Genomic DNA, 7,660 nt, shown 5'->3' on the forward strand with positions numbered 1-7,660 from the left:
AATTTCTAAGCGTATAAAAATGTATATAAAATTACAGAAACGCACACAACGCTTTTTTAAAAACAAAATCTGAATCGTCTGGATGCGTTAGGTAACATAGCCGATCAGCCTTAATTCTCCCACATTGAACGTAAACACGCATCGTATGATTTCTATAAACTTTGCGTGGGTTGAATTTTGCAGTCAGTAAACGGATAAATTATCGGAAGAAGAAGCTCTTACTGGTTTGTTTAGTTACTACTGATATTAAAAATGATTTTAATTCTTATTTTTCGAGAAATAAACAAATCGGCGAAACATTAAATTGTATTTTCTTGTAGTTTTTGAAATCGAAAGTAGATCGTCTATGTTTGGCGAAACGAAACAACTTTTTTATGAAAAGATTTAAATAAGAGGTAATTTAACCGTAAACTTCAATGTCAGATACTGCCAATTGCTGCTAAATGTCTTCGTATCATCACAATTTGTAAAATATATTGTTCAAAATGGAGAAAAGTATAATCGTATCCGGATATAATATTTTGGGTAAATATCGAGCTGTGTTATGAAATTTTAAGAAAAAAACTAAAAACAAACTGAAACTGGTAGACTATACTGTCAGTACATCAATCATTAGCCGACTCAGGCCATTCAGGCCTTTGATTTCAATTTCATTTTTAATTTCATTCATACAATTTCAATACATTCAATACATTTCAAACACACATGCCCAATGGAGCATCCTCACACTCGCTGGTGGCGTCGGTTTCCTCCGAATCAGTGTCATCAGCTAGTTGAATGACCAAATTGTCAAGAGCTATGTCAACCATGTTGAATAATTCACAATCAAAAAGATATTTGAAAAACCTGTGTTATATGCGAAAATAGCAAAATGATACAAGTAATGCAATTCAAATACATCTTTAACAGTATTATCATTTTAAATGTATGTTACCAAAATATAAAATGAAAAAAAAAAATATTGATCTCGGTTGGAATTCGAACTCACAAAAGTTAGATTCTAAAGCCTTCACACTTACCACTGCACCACGGCGTTTAGTTGTCGAAGAGACAGCCATTTAAATATTCATTATAAAAATAAGTTATAAAAAGGTAGGGTACCCCTTTACTGAAGTGGTTTATTCCAGTAACCTTTCAAATCTATTAATAAAAGCGACAGGTCACTCCTAAATGCTAGTAAATAATTTTTATAATTGTTAAATGGTAATTATATTTACATTCGCCCAATTGTTTTTCATTGAAAATTATGACGTTCATTTGGTAGAACAACAAAAGGAAAGGTGCTAAAGTTGTGACAATGCTGCTTAGTGATAACGGGCCGCTTTTTTGACAACATGCGCATATAGTCGTTCCTTAGATGACGTCGCAGCTGTTCCGTCTGGTGAATGGAATAGCAGGGAAGCTGATTTTAATGTTAATTCTAGCATAAAACTGCTGTAATTGTCACTTTTCGGGGGTGTTTTAACAGGAGAGAAAACGTGTGTTAACAGAGAGATTCTCGCGCTCACATGCTGTTGTAACACCTTTTTATATATGCATGTTCTGTGGCAAAGTGTAAACGCATTACGGCCCCAAAACAGATAATTCAAAATGAAATGAAGTCGACGTGACAAAACAACATAGACTTTACCGCGCATTTCCTGGAAATTCAATGAGGTTGAAGGACAATATATTAATTCACCTGGTTTTTTACAAGTTTTCTGCTAGAATAGCGTTAGCGCATGTTCTTTTCGTGTTATAACATCTTCAGAATCGCTCTAATGGGCTCGGGTACCAACCAATCCCTCGGGATTCTGCAGATGTTATAACACAAAAAAACATGCGTTATCCCTACAATGTAACAAAATGTGTGCAATTTATAACCTTTTTTCAAATGGAAAATAAATATAATGTAAATATAAGAAATGAATTAATTTGTTTTGGAGTTCATACAAAATGAATGACAGAATAGGATTGGCAAATTAAACACGAAGCGCTAGCATGATTCATGGATTTGCCCATCCTATTTTGTCATTCATTTTGCATGAAAAAATTATTTCACTTCTTAAATGACTTGCAATGTCGGGACAAAATACAGGCATTGTCTTTCATCTAATCAAATGTGCAAGATGCATTGTACTTTACACGTTTTAAGTTGCACTACCTGAGTTTGTCCATACAAGTTTTCTTGGCTTAAACATTTTATCATATTCCAAAGTATGTTTTACACTGCAGAGAATAACAACAAAAATGTCACAAAAACGTATGTCTCCCCCTATGTATACCTTTAGCTCTGGTGGCCATTTTGTGCAGGGAAGCAGAATGTGTCGGCGCTATGCACAACTAGGCTTGGCACTGATCACTCCTGTGAAGTTTCATCGAAATCTGTCCAGCAGTTTGACTTGTGAAAGCCTGACAAAATTTTTCTATTTTTAGCTCTGGTGGCCATTTTGTGCAGCGAAGCTGAACGTGCCAGTGATATGCACAATAAGGGTTGGTACTGATCACTCTTGTGAAGTTTCGTCAAAATTCAGCCAGCAGTTTGACCTATGAAAGCCGGACAAGATTTTTCTATTTTTAGCTCTGGTGGCCATTTTGTGCAGCAAAGCAGAACGTGCCGGCAATATGCACAATTAGGCTCCTGTGATGTTTCGTCAAAATCCAGCCAGCAGTTTGACCTGTGAAAGCCGGACAAGATTTTTCTATTTTTAGCTCTGGTGGCCATTTTGTGCAGCAAAGCTGAATGTGCCGGCAATATGCACAACTAGGCTTTGATATTGATCACTCCTGTGATGTTTCATCGAAATCCAGCCAGCAGTTTGACCTGTGAAAGCCAGACTATAAGGATCTTACATGCCTGTCTGTGCAAGACGGGTTTTTCCCTACCCGAGGGACAGTGTGGAATGGAAAACCAAGCGTTAGCGAGGTTTTTTATCCAAGCTAGCTGTCCCGAGGGTTAGGAAAACAGCCATCTTACATAGGCAGACATGTTAGATCATTTTTCTTGCCTATCACATTCAAAATAGATCATGGAGACAAATAAAGTTGGGTATTTCCGGACATTATTTATATAGTTTATGACGTCACAATAGTGCCAGTACTATGTGACTTCACCTTAGTGCACGCTATTTTAGACAAGGTTTTTCCCTAGGGAAAGACAGGAATATCTATCCTCAGCGCGTGCTCGGATAAATGTACACTTTCCCCGCTAAGTAGGCAAGAAAGGATTGTTATATTTCTAGCTCGGGCTGCCATTCTGTGCAGCGAAGTGGAACATGCCGGCAATATACACAACTGGGCTTGGTACTGATCACTCCTTTGAAGTTTTGTCGAAATCCATCTAGCAGTTTGACCTGTGAAAGCCAGACAAGCTTAATGCAGACGGACGGACAGCGAAGGCAAAAACAATATGTATGGGGGAGACATAATGACAAACAAAACTACCAAAGAGGCAGGGTTATATTCTGTGAGTATCAATAGATTTTGAACTTAAGACCAGAATGAGGTAAAGGTCAAGGTCAAACTGAGGTCAGGTGATGTTTGAAGATCAGGAATGGTGACAGGTTACATCTGCATTAGTATCAAGTCATTCTAGAAAGGGGTATTGATGCTAGACGAAACAATCCCATTTGGTTAACCAAGAGATGGCTCATATAATGCAACCTAAGTCCAAAATGAGGTCAAGGTCAAACTGAGGTCAGGTGATGTCTGAAGATGAGGAATGGTTACAGGTTACATCTGCATTAGTATCGAGTCATTCTAGTAAGGGGTATTGATGCTAGACGGAACGATCCCATTTGGTTAACCTCGTACGGACGGACGAATGAAGGAACAGACGGACAGGACAATCACTATATACCTCCCGCATCAGTAGATGCTGGGGGCATAAAAAATTCATTTCTTGTATTTCCAGTTGTAATTCTATAAACTGGGAATATTTTGTTGTATTTGACATTAGAATCTGCTTCAAGATCATACAGTTCACCAGACAAAACCTAAGGAACATTCTCCCTGCTTACATGCTGGCACCGTCAAAACAGCGCCATGGTATCATTGAGCAACTTTATGGTAACTTTGTTGTCTATCCTTCTGTGGTTCATGTTCATGTAAAATGAACATCATAGCTTTCAATGGGACTGATAGGAAGAATGTAAATGTTACACAATGCCCAGTTCGAGATCTGAACCCATACCCAACTTTTTTCTTCTTAGGCATCTTATCAGGCCACCGCAGAGACTTTAAGATATCAGACAGACCTGTCATTTACATCGAAATATAGAAGGATTAAATTTTGTTTTGACCATTCTTATTTGCTGCTTTGATATTTAAATTTATCTCTGTTCCTACCATAAAGTTCATTTTCTTATCTTTCCACTGGTGTATTTTTACTAATGTAACACTATTTCTTCTTGCTTCCAATTTCATTTGAAATCAGCCATAGCATTTCCCTATGTAAGCTATACAAGAGCTCGTCGAACACGAAATGCCCCCCTTGATGCATTTAGTAATTGCACAAGGAACAAATTATATGCTCACTTATGCATGTGGTTCAAATTTGAAGGCTGCAGCTTGAAAAATGTGAAAGTAGGTCACTAGGTCAAAATCAAGGTCAAATTTTATTTCGGAACACAAAACTAAGCAAGTGATCCAGATTTGAAGCCTGTACCTTAAGAAATGTGAAAGTAGGTCACTAGGTCAATCTCAAGATCAAAGTTAATTTCAGTACACAAAACTATGCTTGTGGTTCAAATTTGAAGGCTGTAGCTTGAGAAATGTGAAAGTAGGTCACTAGGTCAAAATCAAGGTCAAATTTTATTTTGGAACAAAAAACTATGTATCTTAGTAGAGGACCACTAGATGATGTCATATACAAAATATCAAAGCCCTAGGCCCTGTGGTTTTGGACAAGAGGTTTTTCAAATTTTTTTCCTATATAAGTCTATATAAACCATGTGACCCACAGGATGGGGCCATATTTGACCCCAGGGAAATAATCTGTACAATCTTGGTAGAGGATCACTAGATTTTGCTACATACCCAATATCAAAGCCCTAGGCCCTATGGTTTTGGACAAAAAGATCAGAAACTGTTTAACTGTTCCTGGCCAATGCGACCTTTGACCTAATAACCTCAAAATCAATAGGGGTCATCTGCTGGTCATGGCCAACCTAACTAACAATTTTCCTGATACTAGGCCCAAGCGTTCTTGAGTTATTGCTCTGAAAACAATTTAACTGTTCCTGTTCACTGTGACCTTGACCTTTGGCATACTGACCTCAAAATCAATAGGGGTCATCTGCCGGTCATGACCAACCTGCCTATCAACTTTAGTGACCCTAGGCTGAAGCATTGTTGAGTTATCATCCGGAAACCGTTTTACTATTCAGGGTCACTGTGACCTTGACCTTTGACATTACAGACATCAAAATCAATAGGGGTCATCTGCTGGTGATGACAAACCTCCCTATCAACTTTCATGATCCTAGGCCCAAGTGTTCTTGAGTTATCATCCGGAAAAGGATTGGTCTACATTTCGACCGACAGACTGACCCACCGACCGACCGACATCTGCAAAACAATATACCCCTCCTTCTTCGAAGGGGGGCATAATAAAATGCAAGCAAACCACGTCTTTTGCTAACTTTAAAGGACATTTAATACTGTTTCTCATCTGAAACAGATTTTATCACTGTTATGACGTGAAAGTATAACAAAGAGAATGATGATACAAAAATATTTAAAGTAATTCAATAGCATCTTGCTTCCATTTGCATTTAAAAACGGCTAAAACTGCATTTTAGCCACCCTGTCCAAAATGTCCGAGTTATGTTCTGTTAGCTGATAAGATTCTCTGTCTTGCTTGAAGTATTCCGTAGTAGAGGCAAAGATGTTAGAATTATTATAGCTGGAATACAATTGTATAGCTTAAGTTTTTTGACTAATTGGTTAAAAATAAAAGATAAAATTTTGCCTTTATCGCATTTTGTGTTACATATCGTTTATTTTATGTAAAAAAAAAACTGGTGTCAAATATTACTGTGTATTGCGGTCAATGTCACAGCCACATGTCATTGTTACGGTCAAAAATGTAAATTGTCGCAACCACGTGTCATTGAAATATTCGGTCTTAGAATGTAACAGATTGTTACATGTGAAATGTCAAAAATCACAGTTTAGTTTTGTAAATTAAACATACGTGCTACACTGTGACTGACAGAATATATCGGTTGCATTTTTGTACAAGTGAAATAAATGAGATATTAGTGTGTGCGAAATAAAAATAGTATAACGTTTGAGATTCAGTATAGAAATTCTAAACAAAATCAGAATTTTTATCGGCTTTTGCAGGGTTTTTGCTTCCATAGTTATTTATCACAATCGGATCAATGCATAACAGAATAAATCACAGCTATATGAACATACAACTGTATTATTTTTACTGTTATTATATGTATTACAAGATTGCTATATGATATAATTGACTGATAGATAAATTAAGCATTACTGAAAGTATATACTACTGAGACATAGATTCGAGTACTTAATTTTAATTATCATCTTTACGAAGCTTACAGTCGAACAAATAGTTGTCAAAACTATTCTAATTCTAAATGTGAACAATGGACTGACATGATATATTTTTTAACTTGATATCTTGTTATTTAAAATGGATTTTAATATTACAGTTATACTGATTAAAATAAAATAGCATATAGCATGTTGGCTCTTTTGCTTAGTAAATACATGTATAAGCATGTAATGTGTTTCTGATTAATAGCAAAGTATTAAGTATAGTAGCTGTCAGCATGATCATACCATAAAATTCTGTAAACACAGCAGGTATCCGCGCCTGTATAAGGGTCAGTTATAGAAAGAAACACTTTATGACGAAAAGAAATGAAAGAAAATGAACTAGATTTTTAAATAAACCATCATATTTCTATCCTAAAAATCTATCCTATAACGTTGACTTTTTCGGAAATTATTGTGAATTCTTTTGAAAACAGAAATGCGAATTTACATAACTGCATGCAGTGTGCGCTATCCTTACTGCTATACAACCAGATGTTGCGCTATCCTTACTGCTATACAACCAGATGTTCTGCTATCCTTACTGCTATACAACCAGATGTTCTGCTATCCTTACTGCTATACAACCAGATGTTCTGCTATCCTTACTGCTATACAACCAGATGTTGCGCTATCCTTACTGCTATACAACCAGATGTTCTGTTGCGTAACATAGTATACTTAATTAACTAAGCAAATGCAAATGAGATAGCGGTCAGTTAAACCTAAAATTTTAGTACTTAATTATTTGATTGGTGCCTTAAATTGTTATTTCTTTCTGTACTGTTACATATTGTAAATACATGTGTTTTTAATTGCTGCAAGTAAAAGTTTCCACAATGTCAAACTGCCTTAGTCCATTTCATAGCTTGTACTCAAAAATGAACTTTCATTTAATAACCAGGTATCTCCGCACCGAAAGAAAGCTTAGAAGCAAAATGTTATTTTAACATTAAATGTTGCAAATCGAGTTTTAAAAGCTGTTGATGAATCAAATTTATCTTATCTGGATATCATTAATTCACAAATATTCAATCACATATCACTACTGAAAATGATTTTATGATTTTAATTTATATGACTATATTTACATCATAGCTATGTTTTCAAG

This window comes from Mercenaria mercenaria, chromosome 10, assembly GCF_021730395.1.
Source record: "Mercenaria mercenaria strain notata chromosome 10, MADL_Memer_1, whole genome shotgun sequence".
Classification (NCBI taxonomy): Eukaryota; Metazoa; Mollusca; class Bivalvia; order Venerida; family Veneridae; genus Mercenaria; species Mercenaria mercenaria.